A 22,417-nucleotide genomic window follows, 5' to 3' on the forward strand; every position below is an offset into this window, starting at 1 on the left:
CTAAAATTACCATCTTTGGATGTCTCATCATATATGGAGGGTTCGATTTTTACTCAGTGGTGGTAACATGAGCCACCTACGTGCACAGAGGTTACAGGGGGGTGGGGATGTGTGTACAGGCTCACAGGCTTACTGCGCCCTCTCAAGGGCAGTGTGACAAGAGGACCAAGGGGAAAACAGAACTGAAGGAAGAGAAGGAAAAAAGCAGAGGAAACCTAAAATAAAAAAACAAACATTATAGAAAACTTACGACGAGTGCACGCTGCAGTTGTAGAATACAAAGTCCACGCCGGCGAACGTCTTGCCCGTCTCCTTGGACTTGAGGTAGAGCTTCACCATGCGCTTGTCTCCTACAGAGACACATGCATCGCTTAGCAACTTATGTCATGCATTGGAGACTATTGAGATAATAAGTCAGGTAGAAATATCTCCTAGAGTCACAGGGAACATTAAATCACATTAGAGCTGATATCAATACATAATGGTGGATAGAAAATCTGCTTTAGGAATTCGCAAGTTTAAACATGTCACTTCTGGGAATCTAAATATATACGTCTCCATCTCCAAGCTTTGAAGATACATCACAGGCATCAGTGGTGTCATTGTGGCGTGATTGCATTAGAACTGATAAAGATGTATAACACATGGTAATGGACCTGCTTCTGAACTCTCTTAAACATATCACATTGGAGACGATACATATAGAATCTTGATGCTTGGGAAGCAATTAGGGGGAATAACATTGGTAGTGACAGAGAAACTCAAAGTATATTGAGTTATGTAAAAAAACAAAACATGAAATGTGCAATTCTGGTCAAGGCTATTGGGAAGATGAGGAGGGAGACCGTAGGACTATAATGACAGGCTGGAATGGAATGATTGGTATGGTATCAAACATATGAAGGCTGTTCCGTTTATTTCATTCCAGCCACTACTCCATTAACCAGCAGAGACAAGCGGCCAGGTCGCAGTTGTAAATGAGAACTTGTTCTCAACTGGCCTACCTTGTTGAATAAAGGGTCCGGGCGGGCGGCATTCTCACCTTTGTTTCGGGTGATGGGGATGACGTTGTGGGCCGAGGGGGACAGGCAGTAGATGAGGCTCCCCTGGATGTGCCCATCCGTCTCCACGTAACCCTCGAAGGAGCAGTTGACTCCCGCAGAGAGGTCAGGGACGTTACGCGCCTCCAGCACGAGCTGGGGACAAATCAATGGAATATAGGGAATATGTTATTAAGACAGATAATGTGGAGACATGAAATACTTGTCATAATGTCAAGGGTTTAATGGAAGGACATGTAATAAACACTATATATACAAAAGGATGTGCACAACCCTAGTGGATTCTGCTATTTCAGCCACACCCGTTACTGACAGGTGTACACAATGGAGCACACATCCATACAATATCCATAAACAAACATTGGCAGTAGAATGGCCTTACTGAAGAACTCCGTGACTTTCAACGTGGCACCATAATAGAATGCCACCTTTCCAATAAGTCAGTCTGTCAAATTTTTGCCTTGCTAGAGCTGTCCCGGTCAACTACGTGGTGTTACAGTGACGTGGAAATGTCTAGGACCGGCTCAGCCACAAACTGGCGAAGTAGTAGGCCACAAAAGCTCACAGAACGGAACTGCCGAGTGCTGAAGCACGTAGCGCGTCTGTCCTTGGTTGCAACACTCACTACCGAGTTCCAAACTGACTGGAAGCAATGTCAGCACAAAAACTGTTAGTCGGGAGCTTGATGAACTGTGTTTCCATGGCCGAGCAGCCTCACACAAGCCAAAGATCACCATCCACAGTGCCAAGCATCGGCTGGAGTGGTGTAAAGCTTGGTGGAGGTGGATTAATGATCTGGGGATGTTTTTCATGGTTTGGGCTAGGCCCTTTAGTTCCCTTAAGTTACATCATACAATGACATTTAGACGATGTTGTGCTTCAACTTTGTGACAACAGTTTGGGGAAGGCCCTTTCCTTTTTCAGCATGACAATGCCCCAGTGAACAAAATGATGTCCATACAGAAATGGTTTGTCGAGATAGGTGTTCACATACTTTTGGTCATGTAGTGTAAATCATATAATGCAGACGATTAATGTTAAGACCTGCTGACCTAAATGGGCTAATTTCAAATATTTGTCAAAATTGCTTAAGATTAGTTGGGAATCATTGTTGGACAGCAGTATTCCAATCTTGTCTCTGAGTCAGGACTGAGACTGGACCACTCAGGAACACTCAACACCTCTTGGAAAGCCATGCTGGTGGGCTTTGTTCCTTTCATATTTATTTTGATCCTGACAAACTCCACAGTCTCTGCTGGTGACAAGTATATCTATAACAGTATGCTGCCGTCAGAATAGTTGAAAATACAAGTGACAGGCTAGTGTGGATATTTGGAACGTAGTCCTGGAATACATTTACAGCTAATGTGAGGACTGGGGACTTTGTGGCAAGGTTAGTGTGAAGAACATGTTAATGTCTTTAATGGCACAAACATGTAGTTAGCTACTTATTGGCATGTCACACAGTTACTGGTGTGTATTTACATAAACACACATTTATATACAGGTACTGTATCAGTACACACATACAGAGTCAGACTCTCTTTCACACACACCTGGACTTGGGACATGGTGACAGAGATGTTCTTGGGGTGAACACTGAGCTCCACACACTGACGCTGGTCTGAGGCAAACCGCTGGGGTTCATCTGCTTTCTCACATCTGTCCTTACGGGAACACCTAGAGAAGAGAAGGTCAGAAATAACACACACACGCATATATATATATATACACACACACACACACATATACATATTCATACACATACACAAACACATACCCCAAATGTATTTGGTGAATGAACATAGTGATAACAATGATCAGCAGGTAGCCTAGCAGTTAAGGTAGCCTAGCGGTTAAGGTAGCCTGGCAGTTAAGGTAGCCTAGCGGTTAAGGTAGCCTAGCGGTTAAGAGTGTTGGGCCAGTAACCGAAAGGTCAATAAGGTCAGAAAGATCCTCCATATGATCAGCCATCTTCTGGAGCCATCTCCAGAAAAAAAGCACACCAATTGTCCAATTTGCACTACCTCACACCACCTCTTCATAACAAAAAAGTCTCTGAACAGACACTGTGTGCCTCAGCGTTGCACAATAAAAGGAGAGGAAAATGCAAAGTGCCTTATCTTAGCCTTGGTATACCAACCTTCCTACTCAACCTCTCACACAGACAAACGTGTACGCACACACATGTACGCGCACACACACACACACACACACACAAAGAGAGAAGTCATGGTGATATTGCTTGTGGACTGCATTACTCCCTAAAGAGAGAAACCTGGAGAGTTGAACAGGCCTTCTCCCTGACCCCTGGAGGGGGTTGAACAGATTGCATGCAGCATTGTGCATATTATGAGCGTGTGTGTGTGTGTGTGTGTGTGTGTGTGTGTGTGTGTGTGTGTGTGTGTGTGTGTGTGTGTGTGTGTGTGTGTGTGCCTCAGTTAATATCACTCTAGCTCTTTTCTTGTCTTTTTTTTCTTGGATTGCTCTTCTACTGCACGGCTGACGAACGAGACAAATATGACTCTAATAAGCTGCTGCAGAACAAAATGCCACAGGGCGAAAACGTCTTAAATACCTGTCATTCTGAGTGGTGGGGGGGTAAAAATAGATTGAGGGATGCTATCCAACGGGAAATGAGCAGAATAAACTTAGCGCTCCATTTTGGTGAGGAGGAAGGTCAAAAGCTCTGTGACTGGAGGTCGGTAACATCTCGAGTCTATCTTGATTGCGTTTCCGTCGCCTTGCCTGCCTCGTCCGCGTCCTCAATAAAAATTAGAATCCCACCTCATGCAAACACACATTCGCGTGCATGTGAAAACACACACACACACGCCTGCCGATCAGATGAAGTGGCATGTTGCACAGGTGGAAGTTTTAATTAACAGAGCGAACAGCGAGAACTGGCTTTTTGCCAACGCTGGAGATACACAGACCCTCTCAACCCACCCCACAAACACCACCTCTCACCTCCCCATATACACCCCCTCTCTCTCCACATACACACACCCCCTCTCACCTCCCCATATACACACCCCCTCCTCACACTACCCCTCTCACCTCCCCACACACATCCCCTCCTCACACTCCCCCTCTCACACCACCTCTCACCTCCCCACGCACACCCCCGCTCACCTCCCCATACACACCCCGTATCACTGCCCAATACACACCCCGTCTCACTGCCCCATACACATACACCCTCTCACCTCCCCACACATACCCCCTCTCACCTCCCCACGCACACCCCAGCTCACCTCCCCACGCACACCCCAGCTCACCTCCCCACGCACACCCCCGCTCACCTCCCCATGCACACACACCCTCTCACCTTCCCACACACACCCCCTCTCACACTCCCCCTCTCACCTCCCCACGCACACCCCCTCTCACCTCCCCATGCACACACACTCGCTCACACTCCCCATACACACCCCGTCTCACTGCCCAATACACACCCCGTCTCACTGCCCCATACACACACACCCTCGAGTCATGTTAGCCAGCAGGAGAGAGAAACACACTGTGTCACCAAGTGTATCCTATAAAGCATAGTGTCTGGTGATAAGTCACACTGCGCCAGACACACGTCTGGTGAGAAGTCACACATTGACTATGCCTACTGTACAGCGCCTAACACACTGACTAGCAAGCTAACACACTCTCTGCTGTAGCGCAACACACAGAGGAAAAATAACACTCCTACATATGTGGGGTGTCAACAAGGACACCTGGCATGCTCTGCGCTGCCATCTGCTACTAGTAACTTTATTCATGAATCTTAATCTTAAGATCTTCTAAAAGATACAAGGCAGTATCAACATTGATTTTCATGTGATGGCAAATAGCTAAGGCTTCCAATTCAGAGGATAGTGTCCAAATGCTCACCAGTAGCCTTCTTTCCTCATCAGTGTTGCCCACAAAACCTCTCATCTGTGAGAGCGTGACAGGTTAAAGTAAATGGAGATCTACCTAAAGATGTGTTTTGCACTTTATCCAATTCACATCAGAGCAGATAAAAGAAAGGAGACAGGGGCTCTGTTAGACTATCAGAACAGAGAAGCTACGTCTGGTAAGACGAGGGGTAGGAATGTGTCTGTTTGTCAATACTAGCTGACGTGTCTAATATTAAAGAAGCCTCAAGGTATTGCTCGCCTGAGGTAGAGTACCTTATGATAAGCTGTAGACCACACTATCTACCAAGATAGTTTTTCATCTGTATTATTCGTAGCCGTCTGTTTACCACCACAAACCGATACTGGCACTAAGACCGCAATCAACCAACTCTATAAGGCCATAAGCAAACACCAAAATGCTCATCCAGAAGCGGCGCTAATAGTAGCCTGGGATTTTAATACAGGCAAACATAAATCCATTTTACCTCATTACTACCAGCATGTCACGTGCATCCAGAGAAAAAAACAACTTTAGACCACCTTTATTCCACACACAGAGATACATAGAAAGCTCTACAAACGCTGTTAATTTGGCAAAAATGACCATAATTCTATCCTCCTGATTCTTGTTAACAAGCAAAAACTAAAGCAGGAAGTACCAGTGACTCGCTCAATAAGGAAGTGGTCAGATGACGCAGACGCTACGCTACAGACTGGAATATGTTCCGGGATTCATCTAATGGCATTGAGGAGTATGCCACCTCAATCCTCGGCTTCATCAATAAATGCATCAAGGACGTCATCCCCACGGTGACCGTACATAGATATCCCAACCAGAAGCCATGGATAACAGGCAACATACGCATCGAGCTAAAGGCTAGAGCTGTCGCTTTCAAGGAGTGGGACACTAATCCGGATGCTGATAAGAAATCCCGCTATGCCCTCGGACGAACCATCAAAACAAGCAAAGCGTCAATACAGGATTAAGATTGAATCCTACTACACCAGCTTTGACGCTCGTCGGATGTGGCAGGGCTTGAAAACTATTACAGACTAAAAAGGGAAACCCAGACGCGAGCTGCCAGTGACGCGAGCCTACCAAACAAGCTGAATGCCTTTTATCCTTGCTTCGAGGCAAGAAACACTGAAGCATGCACGACAGCACCAGCTGTTCTGGATGACTGTGTGATAATGCTCTCTGTAGCCGATGTGAGCAAGACCTTTAAACAGGTCAACATTCACAAAGCCGCGGGGCCAGATGGATTACCAGGACGTGTACTCAAAGCATACGCGGACCAACTGGCAAGTGTCTTCACTGACATATTCAACCTCTCCCTGACTGAGTCTGTAACAAAAGCATGTTTCAAGCAGACCACCATATTCCCTGTGCCAAAGGAAGTGAAGGTAACCTGCCTAAATGAATACTGCCCGTAGCACTCACATCGGTAGCCATGAAGTGTTTTGAAAGGCTGGTCATGGCTCACATCAACAGCATCCTCCCGGATACTCTAGACCCAATCCAATTCACAAACCTCGCCAACAGATCCACAGATGACGCAATCTCAATCGCACTCCACACGGCCCTTTCCCACCTGGAGAAAAGGAACCCCTATGTGAGAATGCTGTTCATTGACTACAGCTCAGCGTTCAACACTGTACACTAAACACCTCCCTCTGCAACTAGATCCTGTACTTCCTGACGGGCCGCCCCCAGGTGGTAAGGGTAGGCAACTACATGTCCGCCACTCTGATCCTAAACAGGCCCCCATTAACATTGACGTGGCAGTAGTGGAGTGTGTCGAGAGATTCAGGTTTCTTGGTGTCCACAATACCAACAAACTATCATGGTCCAAACACACCAAGACAGTCGTGTAGAGAGCACAACAACACCTTTTCCCCCTCAGGAGACTGAAAAGATTTGGCATGGGTCCCCAGATCCTCAACAGGTTCTACAGCTGCACCTTCGAGAGCATCCTGACAGGTTTCATCACCGCCTGGTACGGTAACTGTTAGGCATCTGACCGTAAGGAGCTACAGAGGGTAGTGCGTAAGGCCCAGTACATCACTGGAGCCAAGCTTCTTGCCATCCAGAACCAATATACTAGGCGGTGTCAGAGGAAAGTCCCCAAAAATTGTCAGACTCCAGTCACCCAAGTCAGAGACTGTTTTCTCTGCTACCGCACGGCAAGCGGTCCTGGAGCGCAAAGACTTGGACCAAAAGGCATCTTAATAGCTTCTACCCTCATAAGACTGCTGAACAATTAATCAAATGGCAACCTGGACTATTTACATTGATACCCCCCATTTGTTTTGCACAATGCTGCTACACGCTGATTATTATCTACGCATAGTCACTTCACCCCTACCTTGATGTACAAATTATCTCGACTAGCCTGTTCCCCCTGCATGTTGGCTCAGTACCCCCTGTATATAGCCTCGTTATTTTATGGTGTTACTTTTTACTTTAGATTATTTGGCAAATATTTTCTTAACTCTTGTTGAACTGCACTGTTGGTTAAGGGCTTGTAAGTAAGCATTTCAGCATGTAAGGTCTACACTTGTATGCGGCGCAAGTGACAAAGTTTGTTTTGATTATGAATGACAGTATAGCATGAAAAAAGAGTAGCTATATATGAGTAAGTGTGTAGACCGAGTGTACAATATGTGTACTTACATGTTGTGGAGGACACACCAGCCACAGTGGGGGTCTTTGGAGCCCAGGCACTGGCCGCAGGTGGTGTACTGCTCACAGCTCTCTACTGGTACCCTGCTCACCTACAGAGAGAAGTGGAGGGAGGAGGAGATAGATGGAAAGGAGAGAGAGAACAATGTTAGCCTTTCAAATCATATTAAAGCAATACAGTGCACACGACACATAAATGTATGCACAAATATGGACTGAAAACTAAATTACATTTCAAAGTGTCAGAGGCTGGAAGTGTGTGCTTGTGTCTGTGTTCTTTCTTTCTACTTTAGTGTGTTGATGAAGCAGCGTGTGTCTTTGAGTGTCGTTCATGTCTAGCGGTGTGTGTGACAGCCACCAACGGTGCGTACACCAGTTTAGGGAGCAGGCACGCAATGCACGCTGGGCCGGCTGACAGGTGGCAACTGCTTTGGATTGACAGGTGACCTCCAAAGCCCAACCGGTGTTGGAGAAGACGGACGGACTCACAGTGTGACAGTGTGTGTAACTTATTCAACGCGATTAGAGAGGTAAAATCGTAGTGATGACCTACAGATGTTTCCATGATCCACAGGATGTTTGTAAGTTAAACCTCTACACCAGAATAGGGTGCTGACAAAGAAGGGTGCTTTTGCTTGTGAGTGTTTGGGATAACATAAGCACTCTTATTGGCCAGTGAGGCCTTCTCTCCACCGTTCTTCCCATGTGTGTATATATCAGTGTGTGTGTGTGTGTGTGTATGATAAGGTGGGTAAGTATTATATTTCTACTGCAGGCTACCTTTGAATTACGTGTTGGGAAAGAGATCCCTCGAAAACGGTAAGTAAGTCCACTAAACTACTTCCCCTGGGGGCCATCTTTATAGCTAGCAGAGTGAGAGAAACACACACAGGCATGGAGACCCACCTAGGCTCTCTCTCTCCCCCTCCCTCTCTCACCATGGCTAATCCACACACGACAAGGGAGACAAGCTGGAGGCGAGCCATGTGGAGGCTTACTTTACAAGAAGAGAGGAGGAGGGGTGGAGGAAAGGGAGGAACCTCGGAACGAGGAGAGGGAAAAAATGGTAGTGGGACTTCATAAGGCTGATGGGTAAAGAGATGGGCCGGGTCAAGTTTGTGTGTTAGCAGACTATCCTGGGGTGTGTGTAAAATGGATTTAAATGTATTTGGCAAATGTGTATGTAAACTTCCGACTTCAACTGTATCTATATACATGTATATATATATATAGATACAGTTGAAGTCGGAAGTTTACATACACATTTGCCAAATACATTTAAATTCAGTTTTACACACACCCCAGGACAGTCTCCTAACACACACACTTGACCCGGTCCATCTCCTGTAGAAAAGAACCCCCACAACATGATGCTGCCACCCCGTGCTTCAAGGTTGGGATGGTGTTCTTCGGCTTGCAAGCCTCCCCTTTTTCCTGCAAACATTAACAATGGTAATTATGCCCAAACAGTTATATATTTTTTTCATCAGACCAGAGGACATTTCTCCATTTGCAGTTGCAAAGCGTAGTCTGGCTTTTTTATGGCGGTATCGGAGCAGTGGCTTCTTCCTTGCTGAGTGGCCTTTCAGGTGATGTTGCTATATGACTCGTTTTACTGTGGATATAGATACTTTTGTACCTGTTTCCTCCAGCATCTTTACAAGGTCCTTTGCTGTTGTTCTGGGATTGATTTGCACTTTTCGCCCCAAAGTACGTTCATCTCTAGGAAACAGAATGTGTCTCCTTCGTGAGCGGTATGACGGCTGCGTGGTCCCATGGTGTTTATACTTGCGTACTATTGTTTGTACAGATGAATGTGGTACCTTCATGGGGTTTGGAAAATGCTCCCAAGAATGAACAAGACTTGTGGAGGTCTACAACTTTTTTTCTGAGGTCTTGCCTGATTACTTTTGATTTTCCCAATACAGTCAAGCAAAGAAGCACTGAGTTTGAAGGTAGGCCTTGAACTACATCCACAGGTACACCTCCAATTGACCCAAATGATCAGAAACAAGTTTTAATGACTCCAATCTAAGTGTATGTAAACTTCCGACTTCAACACACACACATACACTACCTTTCAAAAGTTTGGGGTCACTTCGAAATGTCCTTGGTTTTGAAAGAAAAGCAATGTTTTGGTCCATTAAAATAACAAAATTGATCAGAAATACAGTGTAGGCAATGTTAATGTTGTAAATTACTATTGTAGCTGGAAACGGCAGATTTTTTATGGAATATCTACATAGGCGTACAGAGGCCCATTATTAGCAACCATCACTCCTGTGTTCCAATGGCACGTTGTGTTAGCTAATCCAAGTTTATAATTTTAAAAGGTTAATTGATCATTAGTAAACCCTTTTGCAATTTTGATAGCACAGCTGAAAACTGTTGTGCTGATAAAAGAAGCAATAAAACAGGCTTTCTTTAAACTAGTTGAGTATTTGGAGCACTAGCATTTGTGGGTTCGATTACAGGCTCCAAAAAGCCAGAAACAAAGCACTTTCTTCTGAAACTTGTCAGTTTATTCTTGTTCTGAGAAATGAAGTCTATTCCTTAGGAGAAATTGCCAAGAAACAAAAGATCTCGTACAACGCTGTGTACTCCCTTCACAGAATAGCACAAACTGGCTCTAACCAGAGTAGATAGATGGGGGAAGTCCCGGTGCACAACTGAGCAAGAGGACAAGTACACTAGTCTCAACGTCAACAGTGAAGAGGCGACTAGTGGATGCTGAACAATCCTCCACCAAATTTCACAGTGGGTGCGAGACACTGTGGCTTGTAGGCCTCTCTAGGTCTCGCACCCACTTTGAAATTTGGTGGAGGATCAGTGATGATCTGGGGGTGCTTCAACAAGGCTGGAATCGGGCAGATTCGTCTTTGTGAAGGACGCATGAATCAAGCCACGTACAAGTTTGTCCTGGAAGAAAACTTGCTTCCTTCTGCTCTGACAATGTTCAACAACTCTGAGGATTGTTTTTTTCCAGCAGGACATTGATCCATGCCACACAGCCAGGTCAATCAAGGTGTGGATGGAGGACCACCAGATCAAGACCCTGTCATGGCCAGCCAAATCTCCAGGCATGAACCCCATTGAAAACCTCTGGAATGTGATCAAGAAGAAGATGGATGGTCACAAGCCATCAAACAAAGCCGAGCTGCTTGAATTTTTGCGTCAGGAGTGGCATAAAGTCCCCCAACATCAATGTGAAAGACTGGTGGAGAGCATGCCAAGACGTATGAAAGCTGGGATTGAAAATCAGGGTTATTCCAACAAATATTGATATCAGAACTCTTCCTAAGTTAAAACATTAGTATTGTGTTGTTTAAAAATGAATATGAAATTTTTTCTTTGCATTATTCGAGATCTTACAACACTGCATATTTTTTGTTATTTTGACCAGTTGTCATTTTCTGCAAATAAATGCTCTAAATGACAATATTTTTATTTTGTTGTCAGTAGTTAATAGAATTAAAACAAAATGTTAATTTTACCCAAACACATACCCATAAATAGTAAAACCAGAGAAACGGATCATTTTGCAATGGTCTCTTCATTTTTCAAGAGCTGTGTGTGTGTGATAAATCCTACCATTTCCTCTACCTCATGTTACATTGCCAAGCACTGGGAGGGAGCAGTGCTGTCAGGAAACCCATGTCAACACAGACACACGCAGAAGCACACAAAAAAATACATATGCACACACACATACAAAAACAAACTCTCTCGCTCTCTCTCCTCCCACCCACCATCACCTGAAGGGTTAGGGTTATAATCTAGCCTGAAGGGTTAGGGTTATATTCTAGCCTGAAGGGTTAGGGTTATAATCTAGCCTGAAGGGTTAGGGCTAGGGTTAAATGCTAGCATGAAGGGTTAGGGCTGGGTTATATTCTAGCCTGAAGGGTTAGGGTTATATTCTAGCCTGAAGGGTTAGGGTTATAATCTAGCCTGAAGGGTTAGGGCTAGGGTTAAATGCTAGCCTGAAGGGTTAGGGTTATATTCTAGCCTGAAGGGTTAGGGTTATATTCTAGCCTGAAGGGCTAGGGCTAGGGTTATATTCTAGCCTGAAGGGTTAGGGCTAGGGTTATATTCTAGCCTGAAGGGTTAGGGCTAGGGTTATATTCTAGCCTGAAGGGTTAGGGCTAGGGTTATATTCTAGCCTGAAGGGCTAGGGTTAGGGTTATATGCTAGCCTGAAGGGTTAGGGCTAGGGTTATATTCTAGCCTGAAGGGTTAGGGCTAGGGTTATATTCTAGCCTGAAGCGTTAGGGCTAGGGTTATATTCTAGCCTGAAGCGTTAGGGCTAGGGTTATATTCTAGCCTGAAGGGTTAGGGCTAGGGTTATATTCTAGTGTGAAGCGTTAGGGCTAGGGTTATATTCTAGCCTGAAGGGTTAGGGCTAGGGTTATATTCTAGCCTGAAGCGTTAGGGCTAGGGTTATATTCTAGGCTGAAGGGTTAGGGTTAGATTCTAGCCTGAAGGGTTAGAGCTTGGGTTATATGCTAGCATGAAGGGTTAGAGCTTGGGTTATATGCTAGCATGAAGGGTTAGAGCTTGGGTTAAATGCTAGCATGAAGTGTTAGAGCTTGGGTTATATGCTAGCATGAAGGGTTAGAGCTTGGGTTAAATGCTAGCATGAAGGGTTAGGGCTCGGGTTATATTCTAGCCTGAAGGGTTAGGGATAGGGTTATATTCTAGCCTGAAGGGTTAGGGTTATATTCTAGCCTGAAGGGTTAGGGTTATATTCTAGCCTGAAGGGTTAGGGCTAGGGTTATATTTGAGCCTGAAGGGTTAGGGATAGGGTTATATTTGATCATGAAGGGTTAGGGCTAGGGTTATATTTGAGCCTGAAGGGTTAGGGATAGGGTTATATTTGAGCCTGAAGGGTTAGGGATAGGGTTATATTTGAGCATGAAGGGTTAGGGATAGGGTTATATTCTATCCTGAAGGGTTAGGGATAGGGTGATATTTGAGCATGAAGGGTTAGGGCTAGGGTTATATTTGAGCCTGAAGGGTTAGGGATAGGGTTATATTTGAGCATGAAGGGTTAGGGCTAGGGTTATATTTGAGCATGAAGGGTTAGGGATAGGGTTATGTTTGAGCATGAAGGGTTAGGGATAGGGTTATATTTGAGCATGAAGGGTTAGGGCTAGGGTTATATTTGAGCATGAAGGGTTAGGGATAGGGTTATATTCTAGCCTGATGGATGGTTATTCTAGAAGCTCTTTTCATTAGCATCCAGTGAGGATTTGGCCGGCTGCCCAGATGGGATGCAGAGAGAAAGTAAGATGTGCTGAAGAATGACACAGAGGAAGAGCTGCTCAGAGCGGATAGGCTGCTATATGATAGAAGACGTTTCAATGTCACTCTGTTTTAACACTAAATCCGCTAAAGCAGTCATTTCACTGCTCATTAATTACAATGTTTTATTACTCTGACATGTATTAAGTCAAGCCCCCATCCGTCCTTGACTTTAACTAAATAAGTCCAGATAACACACAGTCGGTGTTAGAATCTTAATATCACAAACAGAACTGGAGATTTAACAAGTTTAATGAGGGCATGTCATTTTTGTAAAGGCTTTCCCCAGTTACCCCTCCTCCTCCTGAGAGTAAGGCCTGCTCCGCTCCATCTCCTGAGAGTAAGGCCTGCTCCGCTCCTCCTCCTGAGAGTAAGGCCTGCTCCACTCCTCCTCCTGACAGTAAGGCCTGCTCCGCTCCTCCTCCTGACAGTAAGGCCTGCTCCGCTCCATCTCCTGACAGTAAGGCCTGCTCCGCTCCTCCTCCTGACAGTAAGGCCTGCTCCGCTCCTCCTCCTGACAGTAAGGCCTGCTCCGCTCCTCCTCCTGACAGTAAGGCCTGCTCCACTCCATCTCCTGACAGTAAGGCCTGCTCCGCTCTTCCTCCTGACAGTAAGGCCTGCTCCACTCCTCCTCCTGACAGTAAGGCCTGCTCCGCTCCTCCTCCTGACAGTAAGGCCTGCTCTGGATTACCGCCCAACCCTAGCTTGAAAAACAAATTTAAACAAACTAACCATGGTCCAGTGCTGGGCTGGAACAAAAGCCTGCACCCCCAGTAGATCCAGGACCAGAGACCCCTGGCTATCTTAAAGGTGAGGGTCAGCACTCTCTTACTCAGACAGCTTCATGAGGAATGCTTTTCCAACAGTCTTGAAGGAGTTGGCTTCTTTTCCTTCACTCTGCAGTCCTCATCCCAAACCATCTCAAGTGGGTTGAGGTCGAGTGATTGTGGAGGTCAGGTCATCTGATGCAGCACTCCATCACTCTCCTTCTTGGTCAAATAGTCCTTTCACAGCCTGGAGGTGTGTTTTGGGTCATTGTCCTATTGAAAAACAATCAGTCCTGCTAAGCGCAAACCAGATGACGGCATATCGCTACAGAATGCTATGGAAGCCATGTGGTTAAGTGTGCCTTGAATTTTAAATAAATCGCTGACAGTGTCACCAGCAAAACATCATCACACCTCCTCCTCCATGCTTCACAGTGGGAACCACACATGTGGAGATAATCCATTTACCTACTCTGCGTCTCACAAACTGCAGTTGGAACAAAAAATCTCAAATTTGGACTCATCAGACCAAAGGACAGATTTCCACCAGTCTAATGTACATTGCTCATGTTTCTTGGTCCAAGAAAGTCTGTTCATCTTATTGATGTCCTTTAGTAGTGGCTTCTTTGCAGCAATTCGACCATGAAGGCCTGATTCACGCAGTCTCCTCTGAACAGTTGTCTGTTACTTGAACTCTGTGAAACATTTATTTGGGCTGCAGTCTGAGGTGAAGTTAACTCCACTGATCATAACTCTGGTTCTTCCCTTCCCTTCCTGTAGCGGTACTCATGAGAGCCAGTTTCACGCTTGATGGTTTTTGCGACTGCACTTGAAGAAACTTTCAAAGTTCTTGAAATTTCCCGGATTTACTGACTTTCATGTTTTAAAGTAAGGATTTTATCTAACAAAACGACACTACATGTCATAGCTGGGACCCTTTGGATGACAAATCAGAGGAAGATTTTCAAAAAGTAAGTGAATATTTAATCGTTATATGTGAATGTATGCAGTTAGATTAACAAGAATTTAAGCTTTCAGCCGATATAAGACACTTATATTACCCAGATGTTTAAAATCCATAATATTTATGATTATTTATTTGAATTGCGCGCCCTCCAGTTTCATCCGAAGTTGTCCTGCTAGCAGGACACCGATCCTTGAGAAGAATTAAGACGGAAAGATATTCCACAAATGAACTATTAAGAAGGCTCACCTGTTCCGCTAGCGGAACCCCTCGACAACATTCCCCTGAAAAGGAAGTGCGCGAAATTCAAAAATATTTTTTTTAAATATGGAACTTTCACACATTAACAGGTCCAATACAGCAAGTGAAAGATATACTTCTTGTTAATCTACCCATCGTGTCCGATTTCAAAAAGGCTTTACAGCGAAATCACTACATATGATTATGTTAGGTCAAAGCCAAGTCACAAAACACACGCCAAGATAGGAGTCACAAAAAGCAGAAATATAGATCAAATTAATCCCTAACCTTTGATGATCTTCATCAGATGACACTCATAGGACATGAGTGATACACAATACATCTTTTGTTCGATGATGTGCATATTTATATCCAACAATCTCAGTTTACATTGGCGCGTTACATGCAGTAATGTTTTGATTCCAAAACATCCGGTGATTTTGTAGATAGCCACATCAAATCCCAGAAAAACTCATAATAAACATTGATAAAATATACAATTGTTATTCACAGAATTAAAGATAGACTTCTCCTTAATGCAACAGCTGTGTCAGATTTCAATTTTTTTTTACGGAAAAAGCATAATCTGAGTACGGCGCTCAGAGCCCAATCCAGCCAAAGAAATATCCGCCATGTTGGAGTCAACAGAAGTTAGAAATAACATTATAAATATTCACTTACCATTGTTAGCGTGTTCAGCCCAGTAATCCCATCTTCATGAGGCGCGAGCACTACGTCCAGACAAAAACTCGAAAAGTTCCGTTACAGGTCGTAGAAACATGTCAAACGATGAGTGGAATCAATCTTTAGGATGTTTTTAACATAAAACTTCAATAATGTTCCAACCGGAGAATTCCATTGTCTGTAGAAAAGCACTGGAATGAGAGCCTGAGACACTCTGCCAGACCACTGTGTATTCGGAAGGTCAAGCTTTGAAAACCTACAAACCTCAGATTTCCCACTTCCTGGTTGGATTTTTCTCAGGTTTTCACCTGCCATATGAGTTCTGTTTTACTCATAGACATCATTCAAACAGTTTTAGAAACTTCAAAGTGTTTCCAATCCAATACTAATAATAATATGCATATATTAGCATCTGAGATTGAGTAGGAGGCAGTTCACTCTGAGCACGCTATTCATCCAAAAGTTAAAATGCTGCCCCCTATCCCAAACAGGTTAACCGAGATGCATTCCTCATGAAGCGGGTTGAGAGAATGCCAAGAGTGTGCAAAGCTGTCAAAGGCAAAGGGTGGCTACTTTTTTTAGAAGAAGAATCTCAAATGTTTAACACTTTTTTGGCTACTACATGATTTCATATGAGTTGATGTCTTCACTATTATTCTACAATGTAGAAAATAGTAAAAAATTAAGAAAAACCCTTGAATGAGTAGGTGTTCTAAAAGTTTTGACTGGTAGTGTGTGTGTGTGTGTGTGTGTGTTCTAACAGGCTTTGTTATAGCTGTCCCGATGGCCTAAGGTCCCTGTAAAGCCTTCAATACATGCTTTCATTGTCGGTAAGATCAGAGGGACATAAAAAGTGGCAGTTGGGGCCTTATTTAAATAAAGGCTTCCATGGGCCATATTCGACCCTCCAGAGGAAACAGTGGGATGGGGACATAACATAAACTTCACCCCGAGATTGAGGCTCGTCCCCTGGGGTGGATTACCTAGGAGCTTGGGGCAGTGTTCTTCGATCCTGGATCTCGGATAGGGACAGGGTGCGCAGGGTTTTGTTTTAGCCCAGCATTAACATACACATTTCCAATAAATCAAGGGCTTGATGATGAATAGTAGATGAGCTGAATTAGGTGTGTTAGTGCAGGATTAGAACTAAAACTAGGGGCAAGAGGATCGGGGTGGAGGTAGGATAGAGAAGGGGGCAGCACTGAATCAGCTCAGCTTGCCTGTCAGAACTGCTCTAACAAATAACCAGCTAATCACAGCAGGTTATGATTAGATTTAAAAGACGCTTCAGTTCTTACCTGTCATCAACCACCAACGGTCTCTCTCTGCTACGCCAGTCCATGTAGCATTAGTGCAGCTACCCCCATTTCAATAAACGTCCATCATCCTCCATCAGCCGCAAAATGTAATCTGTGCTCGCGTCAAACCGTGCCATGTGGCTACAGACATCGATTCGGCCCCGGCAACAGTAATCAAAACGGAGAGGGGGAATGATAGTCACGAGTGTTAGCCTAGCGAATTAACGAAGCAATAGCGCACAGACTTCCATTGGGGGTCTATGGGGAGTCAGTTGCTAAGGTATCCCACTTGCTGCAGGGTTATCAAAACCAGGCTAGTGAAGCGTCTCTATTGATTGGATTGTAAGGGCTTAGAGGGATCGATGGCCGGTGGTCTGTTAGATATGTTTAGATATGTTGACTGATTGGAGATGAGCAGGGAGGCTAACAGTGCTGGGAGTGTGGGGGGTCTCTAAATCTGGTTTAGAGAAATGGCTTAATTTACACATATTCAAAGATACTTTGGCCACCAGTAAAACCTTAGGTGCTGGAGAGAGGAGGTAATGGACAGACCTCTCAATGGACAGACCTCACAATGGATTGAAAGGTCTATCAAACCTCTTACAAAGACATCGCCATACCTATTTAACACATTGCCACCCCTCATTTGACTAACACACCTCAGCCCCGATTTGACTAACACATCTCAGCCCCAATTTGACTAACACACCTCAGCCCCAATTTGACTAACACACCTCAGCCCCAATTTGACTAACACACCTCAGCCCCAATTTGACTAACACACCTCAGCCACAATTTGACTAACACACCTCAGCCACAATTTGACTAACACATCTCAGCCCCGATTTGACTAACACATCTCAGCCCCGATTTGACTAACACATCTCAGCCCCGATTTGACTAACACACCTCAGCCCCGATTTGACTAACACATCTCAGACCCGATTTGACTAACACATCGCCGCCCCGATTCATCTAACACATCACCGCCCCGATTTAACTAACACATGACCTCAAACACATGACCACAATTAAACACATGACCACTACTTTCCTTCCTTCCATCCCTCCTCCCCAACGCCATCACATCAATAGTTCCTGCATCTTGAGAAACACCTAACTAAAAAGTGAGAAAGAAAGAGGGGAGTGGTAACTTCCATTATGTCGGCGATAGCATCAGGCACAAGCAGTTTTGAGCATAATTTTCTTCCACTATCTGAAAAGAATTATTGTCAATATAGAGCGAGAGGGAAACAGAGAAAGAGAGAGAGAGAGAGAAACAGAAAGAAAGAGATAGGGAGCATGATCTCCCGAGATTAAGACACACCGAAACCTATTCCTGGCCGGCAAAAAAATCCCATCTGACTATCTCCTGCAGCAGCAGCCACTGTCAAAGGGGATTGCCATCGTTCAGATGCTCTTTCCTTCCCGAGAGTGAGGGAAGCTGGAGGGAAAAAGGAAAGTAAAAAGCGTTCCTCCATTCCTGGATGGATGACATGAGGATTATATCCCATTAAGTCCTTCAGAGGTAGAGAGAGGGGTGAGAGAATAAATAGTTTTAAAGCTGAATTGGTTCTGTTTATATATCTCTCTCTTTTTCTTTTTCAGAGATGCAGACACACACACACACACACTCCCCTTGATCCTCTCTAGCATAGTGAGATCCAGTCAAAGAGACACACTGTATGCTAGTGTTAAGGCATGGCTGCAGCAGTGTGTGATGATAGAAGGCCATGTGCCTCCCTGAATCTCTCCCCACCCCACACGCCAACTGTCAAGCAAACAGCAGAGGTGTGACATCTCAGACCGGGGTGTGGAATGCACAGTACCAGTCAAAAGTTTGGACATACCTACTCATTCAAGATGTTTTATTTTTTTATACACCTTTTTACATTGTAGAATAATAGTGAACACCATGAAATGACACATATGGAATCATGTATTAACCAAAAGAAGTGTTAAACAAATGAAAATGTATTTAATATTTGAGATTCTTCAAAGTAGCCCCTCTTTGCCTTAACGACAGCTTTGCACACACTTGGCATTCTCTCAATCAGCATCATGAGGAATGTTTTTCCAACAGTCTTGATGGAGTTCCCACATATGCTGGGCATTTGTTGGCTGTTTTTCCTTCACTCTGCAGTCCAACTTATCCCAAACCATCTCAATTGGGTTGAGGTTGGGTGATTGTGGAGTCCAGGTCATCTGATGCAGCACTCTATCACTCTCCTTCTTGGTCAAATAGCCCAAAAAGATCATTACTTGACACATTGGAAATCATTTACCAAAAAACAAGGGCAAACCTCAATGCTATTTGGCCTAAACAGAGAGGACACAGTGGCAGAATACCTGACCACTGTAACTGGCCAAAAATGAAGGAAAGCTTTGACTATGTACAGAGCATATCCTTGCTATTGAGAGAAGCCACCACAGACAGACCTGGCTCTCAAGATAAGACAGGCTATGTGCACACTGCCCACAAAATGAGTTGGAAACTGAGCTGCACTTCCTAACCTCCTGCCAAATGAATGACCATATTAGAGACACATATTTCCCTCAGATTACACAGACCCACAAAGAATTTAAAAAACAAATAAACTCCCATACCTCGTGGATGAAATACCACAGTGTACCATCACAGCAGCAATATTTGTGTTGCCACAAGAAAAGGGCAACCTGTGAAGAACAAGCCCCATTGTAAATACAATCCATATTTATGTTTATTTTCCCTTTTGTACTTTAACTATTTGCACATCGTTACAACACTGTACATAGACATAATATGAAATGTCTTTATTATTTTGGAACTTTGGTGAGTGGAATGTTTAGTGTTCATTTTTATTTGTTTATTATCTATTTCACTTGCTTTGGCAATGTTAACATATGTTTCCCATGACAATAAAGGCCCTTAAATTGAATTGAGAGAGAGCACAAACACTTTCACCACGAGAGAGAGCAACACTTTCACCATGATAGAGAGCGAGATAGGAAGAAAGCACGCAACACTTTCACCACAACAGAGACAGAGAGCAACACTTTCACCACGAGAGAGCAGCACTTTCACCATGAGAGAGCAGCACTTTCACCATGAGAGAGAGAGCGAGAGAGAGAGAAGGGGGTAAGGTTGTGTAAGAGGTGTAAGTGTGTGTCTGTGTGTAGGAGGAAGGTTTTAGCGGGACAACCCCCACTCCTCCATCCCCGGCTACTGTCTGTCCCTTTCCGCGTCTCACATCACCACCCCAAAGTCTATTAACATTTACATTACAATGACTACGTCCCTCATATGGTGTATATGTGTGTGTGTTTCTCAGCTTTGTGTGTGTGTTTGTGTGCATACATGTGTTAGACTGGTGAATCCAAGTGTGACTGTACAGCATGGTACTTGAACATGCATTTAGATGTATTGTAAGGCTTGTGAATCTGAGGATAAAAGAGGCGACCATCCCCGTTCCCGAAAATGGATCGCTCCTACAGACATTGAGCCACGTGGCTGTGTCTTGTTTTATAAAACAGGCAGACAGGCATTCAGTTACTATTTGATTGAATGTTAGAATGGGTAAAACGAGTGACCTAAGCGACTGAGCGAGGTATGATCATCTCAGAAACAGCCCGGCCTCCTGGGCTTTTCCAACACGACAGTATCTAGGATTTATCGAGAATAGTGCAACAAACAAAACAACATCCAGTCAGAGGCAGTCCTGTGGGCAAGAACAGCTTGTTGATGAGAGAGTACGAAAGAGAATGTCAAGATTCATACACGATAACAGGAGGGCCACAAACAGACAAATAATAGTGCAGTGAAACAGTGGTGTACAGAAGTGCATCTCGTTAACGCACAACTCCTCAACCTTGTCAGGGATGGGCTATTGCAGCACACGGTCACATCAGGCTCCACTCCTATCAGCTAAAAACAATAGGAAGCGACTCCAGTGGGCACCAACACTGGACAAGAGGAGTGGAAAAACATTGGAAGGAACATGACAGCGATTTCAGTTTACTGGAATGGCCTGCACAGTGCCCAGACCTCAACCCAACAGTGCATGTTTGGGATGAGATGGAACGGGCTGTAATCGCAGCATGGATGTATCAACATCCAATCTGCAGCAACTGTTTGATGCCATTGTTTCAGCATCGACTAACATCACCGTGGAACGTTTCCAGACAACTTGCCGAAGCCATTCCCTGAAGAATTCAGGCTGTTCTAGAGGCACAGGGGGGTCTGACCCAGTACTAGATGGGTGTACCTAATAAACTGACTGTATATCATAATATACTCAGAGCTATGTCTTAAGTGTTTGTGTGTGCTGAGTGAATAGCTCAGATTACTACACATCTTCACTGTCCAACCAACACTAGTTTCCTCTTTCTCAATATTAATATTTTACCTAATTCCTAGCTACCTAACACAACAAACTGATACACTTTGCATTTCAGTCAGGATTTAGGCCCACATCCTAACTAATTCCGGCAAGTATAGTACCTGACTGTAGGTGCAGCCAGCAGCAAGCATTTCCCCAGGAACTTGACATTTTCTTTGTTTGCACTGAGGTGTTGTTTGTAGCCAAGTCTGCTACTGCTAATGAGGTTGGGTGGTGGCCAGGTATCTGCAGGTTCAAACCCATTGATGTACACATGTTGCCCCCAGAGACAAGAAACTACTTTGTCAAAAGGCAGTTTGCACCCCGACCAACACGTGCCGAACATCATAGAGGCTAGGTCTGCACTGTCTTTTGTGGGAGCAGTTTTGGGGATTTGAACACGCAACCTTGGGATAATGGTGATGCTCTTGGCATTGTGAGGAGTGCTAGGAGCCCAGGAGAGAGCTTATTTTGCGATTTGGACTGAGAATACTCTTTGAAGAGGACAGACAATAGACACCCTACACACACAAGCAAGCACACACACACACACAAAAGTACTCACAAAAACAGGGGTATAAGTGTGTGCGTGTGTGTGAGCCTGAGTTCGCAGGTCATACGCATGAGCAATGACAAAGACTCTTGACCGCGTGTAAGGCAACATGAATTCTAGTCTTACAGCCCAGTGACTTTGCTAAACAATGGAACGAAGACAAGGAAGAGTTCACTGAACATGGATTACAAGACAATGGCAGATACCTTGGTTATAACTATTTTCTATGAATGGAAATAGAGAAAGATAGAAATGCAGATTTGCTGTTCAGTGTCTTGGCTGATCTAAGACAATGTTTGAGGAACAATTCTCTGACAGATATTGTATGAAAGTATCTCTTTATGTTAAAGATAAAGATTCTCTGTCCATCTCTTTTTCTTTAGAATGCGTTTCCTTTCATAGTAATTGTCTGCTCTCTCCACTTGGCAAATGGCTAAATTGCTCACAATATGACTATTTTATAAATGACAGCTCAGTTAAAGACACAAAGACGACAGCTGAAGATATTTATGTAGTCATACTGTCTTGGCTGTCTTCAGTCCATGGCTGTTTAACTAGGACTGTCTCCTCAAGGTTCATACATAAGTTCATACACACACACACACCTTCGGTC

The 22,417-nt window shown here is 44.4% G+C and overlaps 1 pseudogene; it reads right to left on the reverse strand.

The window, feature by feature from the left end:
• LOC109891379 (plexin-A1-like) overlaps nt 1-22,417 on the reverse strand; it is a 370,611-nt pseudogene that overhangs the window by 169,433 nt on the left and 178,761 nt on the right.

Source organism: Oncorhynchus kisutch, linkage group LG5 (genome assembly GCF_002021735.2).
Source record: "Oncorhynchus kisutch isolate 150728-3 linkage group LG5, Okis_V2, whole genome shotgun sequence".
In the NCBI taxonomy this organism is placed as follows: Eukaryota; Metazoa; Chordata; class Actinopteri; order Salmoniformes; family Salmonidae; genus Oncorhynchus; species Oncorhynchus kisutch.